This window comes from Pan troglodytes, chromosome 4, assembly GCF_028858775.2.
Source record: "Pan troglodytes isolate AG18354 chromosome 4, NHGRI_mPanTro3-v2.0_pri, whole genome shotgun sequence".
Classification (NCBI taxonomy): domain Eukaryota; kingdom Metazoa; phylum Chordata; class Mammalia; order Primates; family Hominidae; genus Pan; species Pan troglodytes.
The window spans coordinates 83,797,898-83,824,327 of record NC_072402.2 but is presented as its reverse complement, the minus strand read 5'-3'; the positions used below and the strand labels follow the sequence as shown (position 1 = coordinate 83,824,327).

The window sequence follows — 26,430 nt, the reverse complement described above, 5'->3', positions numbered from 1 at the left end:
AATCTCCTTTGGCAACACCCTCACAGACACACCCAGGATCAATAATTTGTATCCTTCAATCCTATCAAGCTGACACTCAGTATTAACATCATAGATGTTAAGTTTGTGGAAAAATGATGTGAAGAGTAGCAATTGACAACTTTATTCTGCAAAGGAGATTAAAACCTGTTGTATGACAGTTTATTTACACTTCATTGGCTCTTTTTTATTGAATTTGGTTCATTTTCCTTTGTATTTCTCTTATTATTTCACCTGCTTGACATTTCTATTTGTTGTTATCCATAAAAAATATGATTCATTAAATATATCAAAGCATTTTCAGGTATAGAGTTGAAATGAGACTGTGTTCCTTTTTCAGCTTTTTCATAATAAATTATCTTTCATCTTAATTCTTTTGGATCTCAGTAATGTATGCATTATTTCAACTCAACTTTGTGGAATAATATATCTGACATATAAACTATACTGAAATTTATAGCAAGCAAAAGCAGAGTTCATTTTACTCAAGAAAGCCACAGCATTTCAACTTGAAGGTGCCTAATTGAATCTTAATGTAACTGTGCTTTAATTTAATTTCTGTTTTAGACTATCTTTAATCAAAATCCAGTTGAAACTATACTTGGGAAGAATTTTTGTTGTGAGTCATTTTATATAAATATTTGAGACATCACATCATTTTTCCTGAATAATTCATTGCTTTATATTAGTAAATATAAATTTGATATAAAACTGAAACATGAACTTTCATTGCACAGTAAAATTATAAAGCTATTTACTTAAAAGTATTGACTAGCAATACATTATGAATGCATTATATAACATTTAGGAAAATAATTTTTAAAGTAATTGTATCTCAATTCATGTATGCCTATTATTTATAAATTTTTAAATATACATCATAAATAAACATGTCATTTAAAATATAAATTATTCATACTGATGAAATGACAACATTGGCAAAATAACACAGCATGCTCCTAATGAAGTGAATGAGTAAAATTAGACCCTTTGTTGTCCATAAGTAGTGGGCATGGCATATAAATTTCTTGAAAAATGTCTATGGGATATTCTTTCTTTTATTATTTTTAAAAACATTCTCATTAACATTCTGAGACTTGTGTCTTTCCCTTGTTCTCTTGTTTAAGGATGTAATCTATTTGAAAAATAAAAACACTTTCATGCTTGCAAAATTACTTTAAATCATTTCTAACTCTTTATTATAACAATTAGTAAATCTTGAAAAATCATTAATAGCAATTTTTTTACCTATGTCAATTTTTATTGATATTGCCAACATGATGGCTGAAAAACTTTTAATCGGAATGTAACTGCATTATTGCAATAGGTATGTAACTAGTCATTTGCTTTCCATGCCTGCAAATTAAATAGGCTTATACTTTGTTTACAAGAAAAAGTTCAAGGCCTTGACATGGCATTCCAGGTGTCAGAAATATGCCATTCGGGCCGTGGACTGTGGTTCATGCCTGTAATCCCAGAACTTTGAGAGGCCGAGGTGAGTGGATCACTTGAGATCAGGAGTTGGAGACCAACCTGACCAACATGGTGAAACCCCTTCTGTACTAAAAATACAGGCGATGTGGTGGGCGCCTGTAATCCCAGCTACTCCAGAGGCTGAGGCAGGAAAATCGCTTGAACCTGGGAGGCTGAGATTGCAGTGAGCTGAGATTGCACCATTGCACTCCAGCCTGGACAACAAGAGCAAAACTCCGTCTCCAAAAAGAAATATACCATTCAAATCATTGTTATTCTTCCTCATAAGTGCTCTAGTATTCTGCAAGTTTCATTGTACTAAGTGCAGTTCAGTCTCACTTCCACAACTCTACTTATTTTCTCCACTGTAAAAACTCAGACATGTTTATCCCTCTGTGTGTGTGTGTGTGTGTGTGTGTAGTATTCATCTATCTAGAACCTCGACCTACATTTTCATTATAATCAAAATGCTATCCTAAAGCATCAAGAATTCCTGAATACAGCCCTTTTCCTGCAGCTAATTAGGTTATGAATGTGCCTAACATCTCCCAACAATTTAATTCTTCTCTCCACTCTCTAGATGTTATCTTTACTCATCTTTCTTAACATCTTGCTCCATCAATTTTTCTCTTATAACTCTTGTACACTCAGTGTTGCTATTCTTTTGTACTATATCTCTTAAATAATAAATATGGTCCAGCCAATGACATACTTAAAATTACAACAGTAATAAGGAAAACAATAAAACAATAACAATTCTAAAACTTCATACTGTCCATGGGTCTGTATCTCTCTGTGCTTATGCAGCCATATTGTCAAAAAATATATATGCTGTCTCTAATTTATGCATCATATATTTTTTAAATTATCGTAGTTAATTTTGTACCTAAGAAGTAAACCTAATCGTTAAGTTTAAAAGACAACAGCAAAGGAGATCTTTTAAATATTCATTTTACTGGAACTTTATTGATCATTTGACATTTTTGCAGATTTCCTCCTTGAAATCCTTTTGTTTAAATGATATTAATTATTGTCTTCTTTTTGATTCCTTTTTAATGACTTTAGATTATATTCTTAAGAATTTTTATTCTCCTTCCGCCATATAGAATCTATGGTCTTACATAGAATAACATCAAAACCCCAACTGTTTCACTCTAAACGTTCTAGATAAGTGACCTTTTCTAGACTTCAGACTTCACTGGCTAATTACACAGCTTTCATTAAAATCTTAATTGCCTGGCCGGGCGCGGTGGCTCAGGCCTGTAATCCCAGCACTTTGGGAGGCCGAGGCAGGTGGATCACAAGGTCAGGAGATAGAGACCTTCCTGGCTAACATGGTGAAACCCCGTCTCTGCTAAAAATACAAAAAATTAGCCGGGCGTGGTGGCAGGTGCCTGTAGTCCCAGCTACTCGGGAGGCTGAGGCAGGAGAATGGCATGAACCCGGGAGGCGGAGCTTGCAGTGAGCCGAGATCTTGCCACTGCACTCCAGCCTGGGCGACAGAGCGACACTCTGTCTCAAAAAAAAAAAAAAAAAAAAAAAAAAAAAAAAAAAAAAAAAAAAATCTTAATTGCCTACTTAATTTTATTCTAATTCTAACCATATTTCCCTATTTAGATTTTTTAAAAGTTGCTTTTAACTCATAACGTACAAAGTCTGAATTTACTAACTTTCCTGCCAACCTTGTCCCCTATGTATTCCTAATATGACCATCATAAGTACAAACAGAAAACTATTAAACATCATAGACTTTATTATCTTTTTTGCACGCATTTGAAGGGTCCTCTTTTCATCTAGAAGCCTTCCACTATTTTCTGATCTATTCCTTCTGCCTAAATTCATGAAGTTATCATTTCTCATCTTTTACAATATCCTCCTAGTTTTTCACTCTCACTCAATCCCAACTCTTGTCTGAAGTAAACATCCATATCCTTCACTCTACCCAGACTGATTCCTATTGGTTTGCTATGAGTTGGCAATAAAGCTGACATTTCTACATCACACAAGCCCCTTCTAGGTTTGCATGATTTCCACCTTTCCCAACCCAATCCTTATGATTTTCCACACTCATCGTTCATACTTGGTTACAGAAATATTTGCAGCCTACCCGACCGAATTTGCACATGCTGGACTTGCCCTTTCTTCTCCTTGATTTAATAAATATACTCATCCTTTAAAAGTCAGTTCAAATGCCAACCTCCATAGGGAGCTTCCACTGTACTTTCAAGCAAAAGAGTCTTTTTCCTGTACTCCCAAGGCACCTTATTTGTCTCTATTAGAGCAATTTTAGGTGACATGTATCGAGCAATGACTCTGGAGTGGAAATTAGGCCCCAAGGAAAGGTCAAATAACTAGTAACTTTTGGGACAGTTTTCAGTTTGGATCCCTGACCAAAACACCACTCCCACCCAAAAACACACACAAATACAATCACCACTAAGACATTCTGATGCTTACTTATTGCATTTGCTATACATTTTTTACTTGTCTGGGCTTTAATGATCTGAAATATTGGGACTGGATTATAACCATCCTTGTTCTATCAACACCTACCACAGTTACTGAAGCCTAAGGGAAGAATATTAAATGTTTTATCATTGATTGAAGAATGGATGGATGAATGCGTATGTTCATGGTATATGCTAAACTAGACTATTTTGATGACTAAAATATTGATATTCACTGAATGAATGAGTGCACTAATAAGCAAATGATCCAGTGAAGGGAATGAAATCAATGAGAGAATGTACTTTGATGTCTTTCTTGTTTGTCTTTTTGCAGTATTTATAGTCTGTCATCACTTAGTCCTGGGTAAGGCCTTGTATGGGCATTTAAGTACTGTAAATGGGTAAATGTTTCTGTCTAACTAGGTAACAGCCTTGACAAAGGCTGAAATAGTGAATTATATAATTCTGTCCACAATGCTTAGAAAAAGGTTACATACATTAATACCTATTGAATGACTGACATATAATCAAATACCTGTTATTTATTAGTGTTCATTGAATCTGATGAAGTTGAAAAATCTATAGCATTTCATGTTTCCTTGGGTGAGGTAAATTGTCATTACAGTAAATTATAACCACACAGGAACCAGAAGAAGGACAAAGCATAATTTGTTTTCTTATTGGATTGTTGACATCTGTTCTCAGTCATTGGTCTATACTGTTTTGCTTTATTTTCCTCCGCAGGGAGGAATATACCAGTGTAATTTATTAAAGCAGTCAAATAATCTTAATATGCCCTTAGTGCATTTGATGTATCATACATGGGTGATGCTTTAAATAGCACCAGAGAGTTAATCAGATGTTTCAGATTTATAAAGGGAAAAATTAAGAAGATAATGAACTGATAAATTAGTAATAGACCTCTTATGAAGACTGAGACATTTGACTCTCTTCATTAAGATTTGTATCTCCTTAAAATAAAATTATTTCTTAAAGTGGAATCATCGGATATTTGATGTGACCTATTCCCCAAACAACATTTAAATGACACATAAGTGGGTATGGAAACTATAGAAGAAGAGAAAACTAAAATATTTCTTCTTCATCTTATAAGACATTGTACAAAATATAAAAAAAAGTTATTGATTACTGTCTTTAAAGTGTCCATGTCAGTATACATATATTTAAATCATTAAAAGTTAAAAGAAACACTGTGCTTTCTAAAACCACATTATATACCTGATCAAAATAAAGTGACTCTTTCTTTTATTAAAAATATATAAAAAGAAATCAAGATTTACCTGATCAAAATGAAGTGACTCTTTTATTAAAAATATATAAAAAGAAACCAATATTTAATCTACACACATGATGAAGTAATTTCAATTATCTTCTTGACGTTTAATTATGCTAAAATCAGAACATCTTATGAATTGCTATTTTGATATATTGACATTTCTTAAAATATAGCAAAAAGTAAAGAGGATAATTTTATGTAGTTTTTAATTTGATTACAAAGAAATACCTAAAAGATAGTTCAGAATACACAGAATTCTGAGCAGTCAAGAAAGATAATTTTTAAAGTAATAAATTTATGTCCTAAGATTTCAGCAAATATATTCCAAAAGTAATTCACAAGAATTCATTGCAAATGTTCATATGAGCAAGACTTAAAGAAAAAAAAGAGATTTTAGTATTAATCTGAAAAGCAAATGAAATTCAGTGAAAAAACATAAAACGTAAAAAATAAGCTTACAGAAATAAAACTGAAATTAATTGAATATTTTAAAGGAAATATAATCAATAAAATTATTCAGTTATACACTCATCAATACTAATATTAATAAGTTATAAACCTAGTTGCCACGAGGGTTAAAACCTGTCAATGGTTTTGGACAGTGGAAAAATGTTGAGAACAACAAAAATTATTCTCCGCTTTGTCTAGAGAAAAGACATGAAGGGAAAGGATTGACCTATTACTTGGGAAAATGTCATAACACTGACGAATCAGTAGGTTGAGCTACTCCTATTATTAGCTTATGTGTTCTATGAAAAAGAGTAGACAGGCAATCTTTCGTGAGTCAATTTCATAATGATTGCCCTGGATATTACAATTAGCATCTTAATTTAAAACTACCTGGTTTTGATTAATTTTAACACAAACTTTACTCCACTATTCCCTACCTCTTCCTTTGTACTATTGTTGCTGTAAAAATTTCATATTTATACAATTGAAAACTATTAAGATATTATAATTATTTCTTTAAGGCCTTTTTTAATCACATAAGAGAAGAAAAGAGTTATAAATAAAATACATTTATTTTGTTTTCTTATTTGCTGATGTAATTACATTTACCTGTGTTCTTTATTTACAGAAATGGCAATGAGTTATTATCTAGTGTCTTTCATTCAACCTGAAAAATTCACTTTGTATTTCTTGCAGGGCTGTTTGGGTAGTAATAAATAGTTAGTTTCTGGTTTGTTTAAAGTTGTCCTACTTTCTTCTTCATTGTGGAAGGGCAGTTTTACCGGATATAAAATTTTAGGTTGTCAATGATTTTTATTGTTTTATATATTTAATATGACACATTATTGCCTTCTGGCTTCCATGATTTCTTATAAAAAGTGACTGTTAGCCCTTGAGAATACCTCGTGCTTGATGAGTCTTTTTTCTCATACTATTTTCAAGATCCACTCTGTTCTTGGTTTTCAGGAGTTTGACTATAATGGATCTAGGTGTGCATCTCTTTATATTACTTACAGATCACTGAGATTCTTGGATATGCAGATTAATGGGGTTTTAAAAATGAAATTTGGAAAGTTTTCAGTAATTATTTCTTAAATGGATTTTCTGCCCTGTCCTGTCTCTCCCATCGAACTATTTGTTGCTATGCTTGATAGTGTCCTACAGGTCTCTGAGACTCTTTTTTTTCCTTCATTCTTTTTTTTTTTTTTTTTTGTTCCTCAGATTGAATAGTCTTCGTTTACCTATCTATAAATTTACTTATCCCTTCTTCTGCTGGAATAAATCTGTTGTTGAGATACTATAGTAAATTTGTAATTCAATTATTTTATTTTCCAACTCTAAAATTACTATTTGAGTCTCATTTCTCGCATTTTTTCTCTTTATTGAAATTCTTTATTTGATGAGATATTATTGCTAGACTTCCATTTAGTTATTTATACATGGTTGCCTGTAGTTTTTGAAACATATTTTTAATAGCTGATTTAAAATATTTGTTTGGGCTGGTTTCTGTGGCTTACGCCTATAATCCCAGCACTTTGGGAGGCTGAGGCGGGCGGATCACTTGAGGTCTGGAGTTCCATACCAGCTCACAAATGTGGTGAAACCCCATCTCTACTAAAAATACAAAAATTAGCCAGGCATGGAGGTGTGCGCCTGTAGTTCCAGCTACTCAGGAGACTGAGGCAGGAGAATCACTTGAACCCAGTAGCTGGATGTTACAGTGAGCTGAGATCACACCACCACACTCCAGCTTAAGTGACAGAGTAAGACTTTGTCTCGGAAAAAAAAAAAAAAAAAAAAAAAAGAAAGTTTGGTACATCCATCATCTGGCCTGCTCAGAGTTACTTTCTGTTGGCTTTTTTTTTTTTTTTTTTTTTTTGCTATGAGGTATACTTTCCTGATTCATTACATATATCATACTATTTTGTTGAAAACTGAACATTGGCCAGGTGCAGTGGCTCACATCTGTAACCCTAGCACTTTGGGAGGCTGAGGCAGAAGGATTGCTTGAACTCAGGAGTTCAAGACCAGCGTGGACAACATAGAAGCGTGGACAACATAGAAAGACCTCATCTCTACAAAGATTAATAAAATTAGCTGGGCTAGGTGATGTGCACCTGTAGTCTTGGCTACTCTGGTGGCTGAGGTGGGAAGATCACTTAAGCACAGTATGTGAAAGGTGATCATGCCACTGCACTCCAACCTGGGTAACAGAGTGAGACCCTGTCTCACAAAAACAAATAAATAAACAAAAGAAAAAGGAAAAGAAAACTGAACATTATAAATAATATAATGTGGGTACTCTGGAAATCAATCTCATTACCGAGATTTGTTGATTCTGTGTTTTTTGTTGTAGTTTTTGCTGCTACTACCATTTGTTTGTTTTTTACCTTAAGTTCCGGGACACGTGCAGAATGTGTAGGTTTGTTACATAGGTATACATGTGTCATGGTGGTTTGCTGCACCTATTGACCTGTCCTCTAAGTTTCTCCCCCTCGCCCCTGCCACCCCACTCCCAGACAGGCCCCAGTGTGTGATGTTCCCCTCCCTGTGTCCATGTGTTCTCATTGTTCAACTCCCACTTATCAGTGAGAACATGTGGTGTTTCTGTTCCTGTGTTAGTTTGCTGAGGATGATAGCTTCCAGCTTCATCCATGTCTCTGCAAAGGATATTGATCTCATTCCTTTTTATGGCTGCATAGTATTCCATGGTGTACATGTACCACATTTTCTTTATGCAGTCTACCACTGATGGGCATTGGGTTGGTTCCATGACTCAGCTATTGTAAATAGTGCTGCAATAAACATATGTGTGCATGTGTCTTTAGAGTAGAATGATTTTTATATTTCTTTGGGTGTATACCCAGTAATAGGATTGCCGGGTCAAATGGTATTTCTGGTTCTAGATCTTTGAGGAATTGCCATACTGTCTTCCACAATGGTTGAACTAATTTTCATTCTCACCGATAGTGTAAAAGTGGTCTTATTTCTCCACAGCCTTACCGGCATCCATTGCTTCTTGACTTTTTAATAATTGCCATTCTGACTGCAGTGAGACTGTGTCTTATTGTGGTTTTGATTTGCATTTGTCTAATGATCAGTGATATTGAGGTTTTTTTCGTATGTTTGTTGGCTGCATAAATGTCTTCTTTCGAGAAGTGTCTGTTTATTTCCTTTGCCCACTTTCTGATGTTTATTTTTCTTGTAAATCTTTTTAAGTTCCTTTTAAGCTCTGCATATTAGACCTTTGTCAGATGGATAGATTGCAAACATTTTCTCCTATTCTGTAGGTTGCCTGTTCACTTCGGTGACAGTTTCTTTTGTTGTGCAAAAGCCTTTTAGTTTAATTAGATCCCATTTGTCAATTTTGGTTTTTGTTGCAATTGCTTTTGGTGTTTTAGTCATGAAGGCTTTGCCCACGCCTGTGTCCTGACTAGTATTGCCTTGGTTTTCTTCTAGGGTTTTTATGGTTCTAGGTTTTACATTTAAGTCTCCAATCCATCTTGAGTTAATTTTTGTATAACACGTAAGGAAGGGGTCCAGTTTCAGTTTTCTGTATGTGGCTATTCAGTTTTCCCAGCCCCATTTGTTAAATAGGAGATTCTTTCTCCATTGCTTGTTTTTGTCAAGTTTGTCAAAGATCAGATGGTTGTAGATGTGTGGTGTTATTTCTGAGGTCTCTATTCTGTTCCATTGGTCTATATTTCTGTTTTGGTACCAGTACCATGCACCCTAACTCATTTTATGAGTAAACTGGTAAGAGATACAACAATAAAAGGAAACTTCAGGCAAATATCCCTGAAGAACATTGATGCAAAAATCCTTAATAAAATACTGGTAAACCATATCCAGCAACACATCAAAAAGCTCATTCACCACAATCAAGTCAGCTTCATCCCTGGGATGCAAGGCTGGTTCAACACAAGCAAATCAATAAATGTAATCCATCACATAAACGGAACCAAAGACAAAAACCACAAAGTTATCTAAATAGATGCAGAAAAGGCCTTTGATAAAATTAGACAACCCTTCATGTTAAAAACTCTCAATAAAATAAGTGTTGATGGAACATACCTCAAAATAATAAGAACCATTTATGATAAATCCACAGCCAATATCATGCTGACTGGGCAAAAGCTGGAAACATTCCCCTTGAAATCTGGCACAAGACAAGGATGTCCTCTCACACCACTCCTATTCAACATAATATTGGAAGTTCTGGTCATGGCAGTCAGGCAAGAGAAAGAAAGCATATTCAAATAGGAAGAGAGGAAGTTAAATTGTCTCTGTTTGCAGATGACATGATTTTATATTTAGAAAACCCCATAATTCTCAGCCCCAAAACTCCTTAAACTGATAAGCAATTTCAACAAAGTCTTAAGATACAAAATCAATGTGCAAAAGTCACAAGCATTGCTTTCCAGCAACAATAGCCAAGCAGAGAGCCCAATCGTAATGAACTCCTTTTCACAATTGCTGCAAAAAGAATAAAATACCTAGGAGCGCAGCCAAAGAGGGATGTAAAGGACCTTTTCAAGGAGAACTACAAACCACTGCTAAAGGAAATAAGAGAGGACACAAACAAATGGAAAAACATTCTATCTTCCTGGATAGGAAGAATAAATATCATGAAAATGGTCATACAGCCCAAAGTAATTTATAGATTCAATGCTATTCCTATCAAATTATCATTGACATTTTTCATAGAATTATTTAAAAAAAACTTTAAATTTCATATGAAATAAAAGAAGACCCCATATAGCCAAGATAATCCTAAGGAAAAAGAACAAAGCTGGAGGCATCACACTACCTGACTTCAAACTATACTACAAAGCCACAGTAAACAAAACAGAATGGTACTGGTACCAAAATAGTGACTATCTTTGACTGATAGTTTAAGTCTGTAGTTTTTGTATCTTCTTGGGTTGTATGCAACCCAAGAAGCCTCTGTCCATCTAGCTTTTTTTGTCAGCTAATAACAAAAAGGCATAGTCCTTAATGCCTTGAGCCAACAACCATCTCATCATTTGCCAAAAGCTTTATATTTATATTGATGTAGATATTCAAAGCTTCACATGTGTACCATAATCCAGGTGTGGTACCATAATCTCTATTTCTTTTACACTCTCACTTATATTTCCTTTGTGTGTGTCCCACATTTTATTTTGTAGAATTACAAAGTATAGGTGAAAGGTAGTCATCTGGACCTTACCAGTGTGGGGGAGTAGATTTCTAGTGACAGATTTACTCTAGCATTCCAATCTCCCTAAGATTTGAATTTCTTCCTTACATTAAACCAGTAAAGATCTATCATCTTCAATTTACCAACAGTGGGTAATATGTTTATATGTGTTTCACCCAACCAATCAACTAAGCTGCTAGCACCTTTTCTAATTCACTGACCTGCAACATTAAATGGAGAGTTTCTACTTAGTGGATTTATATCAATATATTTAGCTTAATCCAATTTTATGTTTTTTGCACCATGCAATCCTATATTTATAATATCTATTCCCACATGTTTTCTGGATTTCTGTTTTTATAATTAGAAAACTCAAGTAGTACATTTGGAGTACAATGCAGTTGCTCATGGGTCACACTTTATACCTCACCTTTAGAGGCCTACTGGGACTTGAGTCTAGTTATGAGTCTAGAAGCAAAGAAAGTTGGTGGGCATGAATCCTAAAGATAATCAGTATTGTCCTCCTTAGCACCTGCCTCAGGGGAGACCATTATTGTTTCCTTAGGCAATTCTGGGTTAATTCCTCAGACAGAGATGAAGATTGTTAACACTGTGGGTAGAGAGACCACTACCAATGGGAATGGAGTAAACCCTGCCACTGGGGGTGGTGAAGCCACCTCTGCTGGCAAAAAAAGTTTCATCAGAATTTAGAAACTCAATGTTCTAGTTTAATTAGGGTCTTCTCACACATCTACATCTCAAATTATAGGATTCCATCCTTTTCCAACCAATGCCCTCACTTCAATAGTATATACCCTGCAAAGCTGAGAGTTCAACTTTTGTTTTAACTTAGCATATATCATTAAGAGAATTTGTGTTTGATTTTCAGAAATTTCAACCCTGTGGCTACAGGAGAGAAGATTTCCTCTCAGGGCAGACATGGAAGATTTTGGACTATTCTTGTTAATCCAGAGACAAGAATTGTCTTATCCTTTTCTTTCATCATTTTTTCCAGCAACATTAGAGCCAACCAACCAATATCATTATACTCTTTACTTTTCCATAATGTTTGAAAATATTGTTTACAGATTCACTAACTTCCTTGCCTTGAACAAGTGCTTGATTAGAAGTATCATATCCAATGCAGATATTTTGCATATCCCTCTAAACAGATCAAGAAGTGAATGACCAATGCTTTGTCTACCACTGAAAGTAGAGGCTTTAACATTTTTAGGTCTAATCGGATTAGAGAGCCAATTCCAGAAACGTAGAAACCAATTAAGAAAGCTCATCCTTAAACATTTCCTACTCTAGAATCCACCCTGATACCAAAATTTATATTAGTCATGGCTCTCCAGAGACAGAACCAACAGATGATAGTATGATAGATAGATAGATAGATAGATAGATAGATAGATAGATAGATAGATAGATAGATGAATGAGGGGATCTATTAGGGAAATTAAATCACACAATTATGGAGGCAAAGAAATACCATGATAGGCTTTCTGCAAGCTAGAGAACCAGGGATGCTAGTAACATGGCTTAGTCCATCTAAAAACCAGAGAAGCCAATGAAGCAGAGAAGCCAATGAACCAGAGAACCAGAGAACCAGAGAAGCCAATGGTGTAAATCTCAGTCCAAGGCCGAAGGTTTAACAACCCAGGAGGCCACTGGTGCAAGTCTTTGATTCCAAAGGCCTGAAGTTCTGATGTCCAAGAGCAGGAGAAGAAGAGTGTCTCAGCTTTAAAAATAAAAGAAATTCACCTTTCCTCTAAATTTTGTTCTATCTGCACCCTTAGCCATTTGAACGGTGCCCATCCACATTAAGGACAATCTTCCTTACTCAGTTCAGTGATTCAAGCACCGATCTCTTCGGGAAAGACCCTCACAGTATTGCCTAGAAATAATGCTTTACCAGCAGTCTGTTTATCCCTTAATCTTGTCAAGTTGACATATGAAATTAGCCATGCTAGGAGATGTTTGGACCCATTTTTCATTTTTTAAATAATTAAAATGCAAGTTCAGTAAACCTCTGTGATCAAAATGGCTTCTAGCCATGGTATGATATTCCCTCATTATCTATTTAGTTCATCAATGTCTTTAAAATATTTTAAATATTTTTAGCAAATTGATTTCGTGTTATTGGTTTATAGTTAGAAAGTTGGTTTTATTAGGTCACATATCATTATTGGAAATTGGGAGCTCTTATTTTACTGCTTCTTTGCTGATCTTTCTCTACTCTTAAATTATAAATCCTTCTATGACAGACAAGATACACTCCAAACTCTAAAAAGGATTTATTCTAGTTTTATTTCTCATTTATGTATTCATAACATATTCTCATCATTGAGATCTTAGATATTCCATAGTACACCAAGGGACCTAATTTCTCTCTTGTAGAAGTTTGTCTATCAAATGTAATACACGTTGGGGGAGTTGTGGCATCAGGTGAGAAGTCAGCATTGGCAGTCAGGGCAAGATATATAATCTATCTTCTGTCAAGTAGCAGAACTAGATTTTTCTGCAAACATAACTCCTCTAATTCTGCTTATTCATTTAAAGTTCCATCACTTTGAGCTTTCTTTGTGCTCTGGCTCATACTAATTGTAGATCAACCTCGGATCATATATGCTCACTTTATGTAATTTCTTGAAATCATTCCTAATGACTTCAATATTCATCTTAATTCTTTCAGAATTAACAACCTTTAATTTTATTGCTATCATCATTCTGTGTTGGCTTCTTATTAATATTGTTCTGTACTAGACAATATTATGGCAGGGTATTTTTTTTCTCTTTCCACCAAACAAGAAATTCAGTATGATAAAGTTATAATGCTAAACTATGATTCTAACACTCTCTCCTTAAAAAATGAAACTCTTCAGTCTTCTAATTTCCAAAATTAATAAAAGTTTATTTTATTTATTCCATCTATTATTATTTTCAATACATTTTATGTCTTTAATTAATATTTCTATCTCAACAAACTATCACTTTGTCTTAATTTAAAAACCAGTCTTCTTTATATCCTTTGTACTTAAAACATTGACATGTACCAGATGTTATGTAAAGTATTTTTTATGCTGTTAGCACTTTTTATTCTCTACACATATGAAGAATGTGTGTGTCCTGGCTATTCGGTAGGTGCTGCTTTTTAATAATTTTCTATGTCTGTATTAAGTTGTCTGAATAAAGTGTTTAGGAAATGTACATGCTCACAGTGCATACTATTAGGTGCCGAGTCCAGCCTTAGATATTATGGGTTGATTTTGGTTTGTGTGGTTTTTGTTTGCTTTGGGGGTTATTTATGCACTGATGTCTGCTAGTAATTTATGAAGAAATTGATAACTAGGTGGCAGATCATGTTGACCTTTTAGTATGTGATTCTTATTGTTATTAAGGAAACATATACTTACGTTATTTATCGGGTAAAGATAAATTCAATTTCACATAAGTCAACAACTTGATGAAATATTAAAAAGCCATAATTCATCAAGCTATAATTCCATATAGAATATAATATTACATGTGAGAAAACACTATTCATTTTATGCATATAGCAGGTAAAGGGTTTATTGAATAATGCAGGTTAAATAATACTACTGAGTTTTATTTGACCATTGCCTCACAATCTTCATACCCTGTTATAGGTTATGAAGTTCCCAAGTGAAATTCAAATTGAATGCCAATAATGAAATTTGAATTTGAGAGGAAGGCAAGTGATTTTTTACTTCTCTCCTTTTTGCTCTTTCTGATATGAAAAATAGCTTATGCATGCTAGGCTTAATACTTAGGTGATGGGTTGGCAGGTGCACCAAACCACAATGGCACACATTTACCTATGTAACAAACCTGCACATCCTGCACATGTATCCCAGAACTTAACATAATAATATATGTATTCAAAACATATCTACATATTTAGAGCAAACCGACTGTTCTAGATGTAGCAATCATCCATTTCTGACCGGGACACCTTTAGAGAATATTATTAGGTAGCCTAGTTTTGTATATTGCAATAGTAATGAGACATATTTTTGATAAGTTAGAAGTGAACCAAAAGACTAAAATAAATTAGATCAACTGAGGCAATTTGAAATTCTATAATAAACAATAATAATTATAGAAAATTTACAATATATTTATCTATTTTGCATGGTATTTCTAAAATAACCTCTGAAAAGCACAAGAAATTTATTTGTAGAAATGAGCAGTTGTATACGCCCTAAACTAATATACAAAATAGTGCTATATATTTATATGTAATTTTTTATATTAATGTAATTATAATAACTTTCTCCTAATCCATAAAAGATAAGAAAAATAAGGAAGTACCACTATATTTTCATGTCATATTGGTTTATCCCCTTCAAAATATTGCATACTATTATGTCATATTAAAATGATATATTACATGCATCCTACCCTGAAAGTCATTTTAAACTTATTGAATAAGAACAATTTCTTAAAATAAAGAGAAACAATATGAAATGTGATAACAAAAGTAACAATTTATAGTACACATTTTGAATTATTTGGTGTATCTAAGCCCGGCCAAGTTATAAGATATTTAAAGGTTTTTAAAGTGATTCTGAACTTCCTCCACTAAGTAATTTAAGATTCTAGTAGAAGATGGATATAGATGCTACATTCCTATGTTATGGTTATGTGTCACTGAAATAATCTGGTGCTTCTGAGGAACTTAGGACTACGTGGAAATCATAGATTCCTCAGCCCTTCTTTATTCTACTTATTTTATTGCCCCATCCCTGTACTTATTCTCAAATTTAAACTTATTCACTCAAATTTAAATTTTTTTCACTTATGACATATAATTATATATTTGTCATATATATAATTTTCTAGGTCATATAAAACAATAATTCAGATGTAGTCATTTATTCATATCCAGGGTACTATCGATAAATATCATCAGATGGCCTGGTTACTGTACTACATGAAGAAGATCAATAGTTCTAGTAAAGTTGCTCAGTTACCTGAAAAACTGCATAAAAACACAATTACAACCACTATAAATGAATCACCTTTTAATCAAAACTCAACCAAACCTTCAATGTGCATGTGCATAGGAATTAGAAATATCTTGGATTTCTAAGGATAATCATTTAAAATGAATATTCAGCCACACAATCAAGTAACACAAGTTACACTAATACTATCACCATTCTTGACCAATGAAAATGTGGATATGCTGGGTTCCAAGATGGCCGAATAGGAACAGCTCCAGTCTACAGCTCCCACCATGAGCAACACAGAAGATGGGTGATTTCTGCATTTCCAACTGAGGTACCGGGTTCATCTCACTGGGGCTTGTCGGACAGTGGGGGCAGGACAGTGGGTGCAGCCCACCAAGCATGTGCTGAAGCAGACCCGGGAAGCACAAAGGGTCAGAGAATTCCCTTTCCTAGCTAAGGGAAGCTGTGACAGACGGCACCTGGAAAATCACTCCCACCCTAATACTGTGCTTTTCCATGGTCTTAGCAAAGAGCACACCAGGAGATTATATCCCACGCCTGGCTCAGAGGGTCCCACGCCCATAGAGCCTCGCTCATTACTAGCACAGCAGTCTGAGATCGAACTGCAAGGCGGCAGTGAGGCTGGGGAAGGGGCGCCCACCACTGCTGAAGCTTGAGTAGGTAAACAAAGCGGCTGGGAAACTAGGACTGGGTGGAGCCCACTGCAGCTCAAAGAGGCCTGCCTGCCTCTGTAGACTCCGCCTCTGGGGGCAGGGCATAGCCAAACAAAGGGCAGTGGAAACCTCTGCAGACTTAAATGTCCCTATCTGACAGCTTTGAAGAGAGTAGTGGTTCTCCCACCATGCAGTTTGAGATCTGAGAATGGACAGACTGCCTCCTCAAGTGGGCCCCTGACCTCTGAGTACCTTAACAGGGGAGGCACTCCCCAGTAGGGGCAGACGGACACCCCACATGGCTGGGTACCCCTCTGAGACGAAGTTTCCAGAAGAATGATCAGGCAGCAACATTTGCTGTTCAGCAATATTCAATGTTCTGCAGCCTCTGCTGCTGACACCCAGGCAAACAGGGTCTGGAGTGGACCTCCAGCAAACTCCAACAGACCTGCTGCTGAGGGTCCTGACTGTTAGAAGGAAATCTAACAAACAGAAAGGACATCCACACCAAAACCCCATCTGTATGTCACCATAATCAGAGACCAAAGGTAGATAAAACCACAAAGATGGGGAAAAAACAGGAGAAAAGCTGAAAACTGTAAAAGTCAGAGCGCCTCTCCACCTCCAAAGGAACGCAGCTTCTCACCAGCAATGGAACAAAGCTGGACGGAGAATGACTTTGACGAGTTGAGAGAAGAAGGCTTCAGATGATCAAACTTCTCTGAGCTAAAGGAGGAAGTTCGAACCCAACGCAAAGAAGCTAAAAGCCTTGAAAAAAGATTAGACGAATGGCTAACTAGAATAACCAGTGTAGTGAAGTCCTTAAATGACCTGATGGAGCTGAAAACCATGGCACGAGAACTACATGACAAATGCAGAAGCTTCAGCAGCCGATTTGATCAACTGGAAGAAAGTGTATCAGTGATGGATGATCAAATGAATGAAATGAAGCGAGAAGAGAAGCATAGAGAAAAAAGAATAAAAAGAAATGAACAAAGCCTCTAAGAAATATGGGACTATGTGAAAAGACCAAATCTACGTCTGATTGGTGTACCTGAAAGTGATGGGGAGAATGGAACCAAGTTGGAAAACACTCTGCAGGATATTATCCAGGAGAACTTCCCCAACCTAGCAAGGCAGGCCAACATTCAAATTCAGGAAATACAGAGAATGCCTCAAAGACACTCCTTGAGAAGAGCAACTCCAAGACACAAACTTGCCAGATTCACCAAAGATGAAATGAAGGAAAAAATGTTAGGGGCAGCCAGAGAGAAAGATCAGGTTACCCACAAAGGGAAGCCCATCAGACTAACAGTGGATCTCTCGGCAGAAACTCTACAAGCCAGAAGAAAGTGGGGGCCAATATTCAACATTCTTAAAGAAAAGAATTTTCAACCTAGAATTTCATATCCAGCCAAACTAAACTTCTTAAGTGAAGGAGAAATGAAATCCTTTACTGACAAACAAATGCTGAGAGATTTTGTCACCACCAGGCCTGCCTTACAAGAGCAAGGAAGCTCTAAACATGGAAAGGAACAACCTGTCCAGTCACTGCAAAAACATGCCAAATTGTAAAGACCATCAATGCTAGGAAGAAACTGCATCAACTCACGAGCAAAATAACCAGCTAACATCATAATGACAGGATCAAATTCACACATAATAATATTAACCTTAAATGTAAATGGGCTAAATGCTCCAATTAAAAGACACTGACTGGCAGATTGGATAAAGAGTCAAGACCCATCAGTGTGCTGTATTCAGGAGACCCATCTCATGTCCAGAGACACACATAGGCTTAAAATAAAGGGATAGAGGAAGATCTACCAAGCAAATGGAAAACAAAAAAAAGGCAGGGGTTGCAATCCTAGTCTTTGATAAAACAGACTTTAAACTAACAAAAATCAAAAGAGACAAAGAAGGCCGTTACATAAAGACAAAGAGATCAATTCAACAAGAAGAGCTAACTATCCTAAATATATATGCACCGAATACAGGAGCACCCAGATTCATAAAGCAAGTCCTTAGAGACCTACAAAGAGACTTAGACTCCCACACAATAATAATGGGAGACTTTAACACCCCACTGTCAACATTAGACAGATCAACGAGACAGAAAGTTAACAAGGATATCCAGGAATTGAACTCAGCTCTGCACCAAGCGGACCTAATAGACATCTACAGAACTCTCTACCCCAAATCAACAGAATATACATTCTTCTCAGCACCACTCCACACTTATTCCCAAATTGACCACATAGTTGGAAGTAAAGCTCTCCTTAGCAAATGTAAAAGAACAGAAATTATAGCAAACTCTCTCTCAGACCTCAGTGCAATCAAACTAGAACTCAGGATTAAGAAACTCACTCAAAACCGCTCAACTACATGGAAACTGAACAACCTGCTCCTGAATGACTACTGGGTACATAACGAAATGAAGTCAGAAATAAAGATGTTCTTTGAAACCAACGAGAACAAAGACACAACATACCAGAATCTCTGGGACACATTTAAACCAGTGTGTAAGGGGAAATTTATAGCACTAAAAGCCCACAAGAGAAAGCAGGAAAGATCTAAAATTGACACCCTAACATCACAAGTAAAGGAACTGTCGTAGCAAGAGCAAACATGTTCAAAAGCTAGCAGAAGGCCAGAAATAACTAAGATCAGAGCAGAACTGAAGGAGATAGAGACACAAAAAACCCTTCAAAAAATCAATGAATCCAGGAGCTGGTTTTTTGAAAAGATCAACAAAATTGATAGACCGCTAGCAAGACTAATAAAGAAGAAAAGAGAGAAGAATCAAATAGATGCAATAAAAAATGATAAAGGGGAGATCACCGCTGATACCACAGAAATAAAAGCTACCATCAGAGAATACTATAAACACCTCTATGCAAATAAACTAGAAAATCTAGAAGAAATGGATAAATTCCTCCACACATACACCCTCCCAAGACTAAACAGGAAGAAGTTGAATCTCTGAATAGACCAATAACAGGCTCTGAAATAGAGGCAATAATTAATAGCTTACCAACCAAAAAAAGTCAAGGACCAGACAGATTCAGAGCCGAATTCTGCCAGAGGTACAAGGAGGAGCTGGTACCATTCCTTCTGAAACTATTCCAATCAATAGAAAAAGAGGGAATCCTCCCTAACTCATTTTATGAGGCCAGCATCATCCTGATACCAAAGCCTGGCAGAGACACAACAAAAAAAGAGAATTTTAGACCAATATCCCTGATGAACAGTGATGCAAAAATCCTCAATAAAATACTGGCAAACCAAATCCAGCAGCACATCAAAAAGCTTATCCATCATGATCAAGTGGGCTTCATCCCTGGGATGCAATGCTGGTTCAACATATGCAAATCAATAAATGTAATCCAACATATAAACAGAACCAAAGACAAAACCACATGATTATCTCAATAGATGCATAAAAGGCCTTTGACAAAATTCAACAGCCCTTCATGCTAAAAACTCTCAATAAATTAGGTATTGATGGGATGTATCTCAAAATAATAAGAGCTATTTATGACAAACCCACAGCCAATATCATACTGAATGGGCAAAAACTGGAAGCATTCCCTTTGAAAACTGGGAGAAGACAGGGATGCTCTCTCACCACTTCTATTCAACATAGTGTTGGAAGTTCTGGCCAGGGCAATCAGGCAGGAGAAAGAAATAAAGGGTATTCAATTAGGAAAAGAGGAAGTCAAATTGTTCCTGTTTGAAGATGACATGATTGTATATCTAGAAAACCCCATCTCAATCCAAAATCTCCTTAAGCTGATAAGCAACTTCAGCAAAGTCTCAGGATACAAAATCAATGTGCAAAAATCACAAGCATTCTTATACACCAATAACAGACAGATAGCCAAATCATAAGTGAACTCCCATTCACTATTGCTTCACAGAGAATAAAATACCTAGGAATCCAACTTACGAGGGATGTGAAGGACTTCTTCAAGGAGAACTACAAACCACTGCTCAAGGAAATAAAAGAGGACACAAACAAATGCAATAACATTCCATGCTCATGGATAGGAAGAATCAATATTGTGAAAATGGCCATACTGCTCAAGGTAATTTATAGATTCAATGTCATCCCCATCAAGCTACCAATGACTTTCTTCACAGAATTGGAAAAACCTACTTTAAAGTTCATGTGGAACCAAAAAAGAGCCCACATTGCCAATACAATTCTAATCCACAAGAAAAAAGCTGGAGGCATCATGTTACCTGACTTCAAGCTATACTACAAGGCTACAGTAACCAAAACAGCATGGTACTGGTACCAAAGCAGAGATATATACCAATGGAACAGAACAGAGCCCTCAGAAATAATACCACACATCTACAACCATCTGATCTTTGCAAACCTGACAAAACAAGAAATGGGGAAAGGATTCCCTAGATAATAAATGGTGCTGGGAAAACTGGCTAGCCATATGTAGAAAGCTGAAACTGGATCCCTTCCTTACACCTTATATAAAAATTAATTCAAGATGGATTAAAGACTTAAATATTAGACCTGAAACCATAAAAACCCTAGAAGAAAACCTAGGCAATATAATTCAGGACATAGACATGAGCAAGGACTTCATGTCTAAAACACCAAAAGCAATGGCAAGGAAAGCCAAAATTGACAAATGGGATCTAATTAAACTAAAGACCTTCTGCACAGCAAAAGAAACTACCATTGGAGTGAACAGGCAACCTACAGAATGGGAGAAAATTTTTGCAATCTACTCATCTGACAAAGGGCTAATATCCAGAATCTACAAAGAACTCAAACTTACAAGAAGAAAACAAAGAAACCCATCAAAAAGTGGGCAAAAGATATGAACAGACGCTCCTCAAAAGAAGACATTTATGCAGCCTAAAGACACATGAAAAAATGCTCATCATCACTGGCCATCAAGGAAATGCAAATCAAAACCACAGTGAGATATCATCTCACACCAGTTAGAATGGTGATCATTAAAAAGTCAGGAAACAACAGGTGCTGGAGAGGGTGTGGAGAAATAGGAACACTTTTACACTGTTGGTGGGACTGTAAACTAGTTCAACCATTGTGGAAGACAGTGTGGCGATTCCTCAGGGATCTGGAACTAGAAATACCATTTGACCCAGCCATCTCATTACTGGGTATACACCCAAAGGATTATAAATCATGCTGCTATAAAGACACATGCACACGTATGTTTATTGCAGCACTATTTACAATAGCAAAGACTTGGAACCAATCCAAATGTCTATCAATGATAGATTGGATTAAGAAAATGTGGCACATATACACCATGGAATACTATGCAGCCATAAAAAAGGATTAGTTCATATCCTTTGTAGGGACATGGATGAAGCTGGAAACCATCATTCTCAGCAAACTATTGCAAGGACAGAAAACCAAACACCACATGTTCTCACTCATAGGTGGGAACTGAACAATGAGAACACTTGGACACAGGAAGGGGAATATCACACACTGGGGCCTGTTGTGGGGTGGCAGTAGTGGGCGGGATAGCATTAGGAGATATACCTAATGTAAATGAAGAGTTAGTGGGTGCAGCACACCAACATGGCACAGGTATACATATGTAACAAACCTGCATGTTGTGCACATGTACCCTAGAACTTAAACAATAATAATAATAATAATAATAGTAAAAGAAAATGTGGATATTTGATTCCCCTGAATTATCAAAATGTAAACACTGATTAGAAGTATGCTTACTCTGAATAAAAACAAACATACTGGTATCAATGATTTACTCTAATCTTTTCAGCTCTTCCCTAATTTCCCATTTTTCTAAAACATCCACTTTTAATTGCAGTCTTGCAATTAATAATCATAAATTGAGCTTATTGATTATCAGCACAAATTAGAAACAAAAATTAGTCACCTAATCACCGGAGTCTGGATGAACATAGAGCTATCTCCTAATACCCTAGTGGATATATTGGTGAATTCTGACAGCTAGAAAAATCATCATTAAACTATTTCTATGTCATATCATTTTTACTCTGGGGAAAAAAAATACTTTTTAAATTACACCTGTAGTTGTATCAGTCTTTTCTCATCATGACAGATTAACTTCAAAGTATATTGCAGAACAGTTCTCTGGGTGGTCTTGACCTGATCCAGTTCCCCTCCCACCTGTTTTGCTTATAGTTCTGAAGAATAACTGTGGAATGTGCTAGTAATGCAATTTGATAAAAAAAAATCTTTGAAAATGGGGAGGAAGTGGTTGGAACAATCCAAGTTTTGTTCCATCCCCCACTAGAAACACGATATCCTTCAATTCTTTCTCCCAGTAGTTCATAAAACTTCAAGGGGTACTTCAGCTATGGTGCAAGTGAGGGTTACATAGATGAGACCTGTACCTCATGGGCAGCTTTTTTGAGCATGGGGTTAGAGGGTCACAGTGAATTCTAGGCTTCTGTTGTCCCTTGCTGCCTGTCCATGAGTAATAAACCTGCTTCACGTAACTATTTCACTGGACTCAGACAGGTTGGTAACCAGCACATGATGAATCTTTTTCACATATATCATGTGGAGAGTCTTTTAGAGCTAGAATATAAGGAGGGCTTTTAAGACTTAGAATGTAAGAGGCTCATGCTTCCACCACATATAGGTATCACCATATCTGGAGTTGGATGTTGATGGCAAAAATTATTTCATAAAAATGCTATCTAACAGTAGAAATAAAGCCACTTAATTTTCCAGAGAGGATGGATTCACAATTTTTGCAGGCTTATTATTCATTGTATTTTAAAGCCAGAGTTCCCAATCAGTTTACTTAGCACAGAAAGTTCATCAATTTTTAAGTAATTAATAGTTTTACTTCACTTGATGGTCTCTCCCTTCGCTGTACATGCTCATTACTATGGTTGTCAATTATCTTCTTAACCGATGATTTTAATAAAGGTAGCTCTACTATTAGCAAATTGCTCAGAAGCTGCTAATAGCTCTGCAGAGAGCACTTGTCTCACCCTATATCTCCCACCTTACCAAAAGGTCACATTAATTATATCACCCTTACGGAGAGGAAATCAACATGTCAATCAGACGGGCTCACAATCGTGCTGCAGGTAGAACATGAGGATTAAATCAGGTTTATTTAGTGTCCCAAAGTAGCCCATTTACATTTAGCTCTTGTAAATGCAATTAACACAAATGAAACAATAAATCACACTTAGATTTACGAGTTTACTTTTTGGCAAAAGGCTAATTTGCTATTCTTTTATGTTTACAGTTACTAGTAAAATATTATAAGTCATCAGATGTTGGTTAAGAATGGTTTTTTAAAATCTTCGTAAAATGGCTCCAGAAGAGTAAGGCTTTCATTGTGCTTGTAGAGATCTTTCGTTTATCATTTCAATTTTTTACTAATTATGAACATAAATTGATTCTTGATAACCTTCTCTCACTCTTATATGCTCTACATTCTTGGGATCACAGCTTAAGAACTAATTATGAGAAAAGCTAGGACACAGGCCAGGGAAACTGTATGAATTTGAATATTTCTAATTAACATTAATATGTATTACTTGGATAAGTAAATATTTTCCATCCACTTTTTTTATCAAGTGAGTTCTATATGCCTGGGAGCCAATTTCTTATTCAATGTTCTTCTGCCATTAATACATTATCTTTCACACAAGAAACAATTTTCCAGTTGTTCATTTCACAAAGTATAGTCTTTAAATACTTACTGGTGATTTAAACTGAGAATAATGCCACAATTTATAATTATTTTTTCATTACTTTGGGCAAATTGTTGACTGTGTACTTAAGTCATGGTCCCAGCAAAACAGATGGCACACACATTTTAGGATAATTTAAGGATTTAAAAAAAAAAAAACTATCATTTATACAATTAGAAGTAGATATAGGAAAATAATAAAAGATAATACAGTGGTAACAGGTTTTGGGTATCTTAGCCCCTAAAGATGATAGGGGTGGAATAGGGCAAAAAGTAGTTTCAGAATGGAAAGTAGAGTCAATAGAAAGTCTCCCTTAAGAGGATCTGTGACTATCGGCTGGAACACAACCAATCCCAGTAACTCGGCCAGGAGAGAGTCAAGGGGTAAACGTCTTCATCTCACTCTCCTCTTTCCTACCAATGTTGGATTCCTTTGTGGCAACACTTCTTAGAAGCAGAAGTGAAAGCAGACCATTGATGTAATACACATAGATCAGCTTCCTGGGGTAAATAACAGGGTAGAGAATGGTTGATAATTAATCTGAAGAGTTAAAATGAAGATGGTGATTTTAGAGACTGAATTCATCAATTTCTAATTGTCAGCTGGGATGAAATAGGACGTAGAACTGGAAAAATCTGATATGTGCAAAGTGTGGAAATAGGCAAAGGTATGTGCATTATTAAAAAAAAAAAAGGAGTGAAAAACTAAGAAAGCTACAATTTAAGAAGCAGTTTTAGACTCCCAAAAGATTGATATGTTTGGGAGAGAAGCAGTTTGGAAGCTCTGAGTAAGCAAGAGTAATATGTAATATCAAGCCCACCAACTTGGAATCAGGGCTGCTAAGGCAAATCTCTCTCAAGAGCATCAGTCCTCTATGCTCTACTACTGGGGAAACCTGTCAAGTTACTAAACAGCTCTGAGCCTATTTATTTTCCTGATGTATAAATTAGTATCTAACAGGGTAAAGCCACAATTAGGACTGAGACATAAGAAGATGCAAATGAGAATTCTGAATTTAAAGTCCAAGTATAACAGCTAATCTTGATATATATATTTAATTTTAAGTTTATATTTCTTTTCTATACACCGGTCTAGACTGTGGTCTTCCAATATCCATTGCAAATTTTAAAATCATAATTATTATTTATCTCAAAATCTAATAATTACAGGGCATAGCTACCGTAATTTTCACTTCCTTGTGATTAATAATTATATCCTAGATTAAAAGATATATAATTAGTTTCTGATTTATTAGAGATAATCTTCTCTATATGATATCTTGAACCCAATTATAACTGCTTTTTTATTCACAGTAAAATAATTTAATAATGTCTTTATCACTACAGTGAGCCATTCAACTTAAAGTACTCATTTCTCCCTTAGCCACATGGAAAATCTGTTAGATTAATTCCTGTAAATACTTGTTTAACTAAATTAAATTTTAAATATTTTATTTTTGATGAGATATACAAGCAGAGGAACTGAAAAATAATTCCTGGTCAAAAGTGGCTTTTCCACCAGGATCCCATTGAACCTGAAATAATTACCACTAGAATAATTCCTAGGGGTTAAATTACTATCTCCTAGAGAATCTTTTAACCTCAATATGTGTTATTGAAGGATAGGTGCTCCAGTTAGACACATTAATGCTAAATTGATAATGATGTGTCAATACCATTATCTAGTAGTTCTTTCAATGCCATTACAAATGTCTTCTATTTTTGGACATGGAAAATATATGTCCAGTTTGAGGGATGTTAATAGGAATTGATGTTTCACAGATTGGCGGCAACTGATAATACACAAACTTTTTATAAATAAGGGCTCAGAATGAATAAACAATATCAAAGCATATATAGTCACAATGTATTCTGTTTATCAGAAAAATATTATGTAATGTATTGGCCAAGAAGAGAGCATGTGTCATGAAAGCTGATTTTTGATAAGTGGCCTGGATTTTAACTGGTGCTTTTGCCTACACACTCAATATAACAATAATAACATTCAGACAAAAAAGCGGTACCATGTTTTTGAAAGAGGAATTACACGCTGAGAGATGAACCAATCCTCATTGACTCCTGTTATTTGCAAAATACATTCTTGGATTTTACTAGGAAGGGAATACTTGGAAGCTCAGTACAGTCTTTAAGAGAAAGTATTTTTAATATACAATATTTTGTTTCCAGCAGCAAACTCA

General features: G+C 35.5%; 1 protein-coding gene across 4 annotated transcripts in view; it reads left to right on the top strand.

Annotated features, from left to right (window-relative positions):
- LOC129143984 (uncharacterized) overlaps nucleotides 1-26,430 on the top strand; it is a 320,066-nt gene that overhangs the window by 164,938 nt on the left and 128,698 nt on the right. The gene's annotated exons all lie outside the window — the stretch shown is intronic.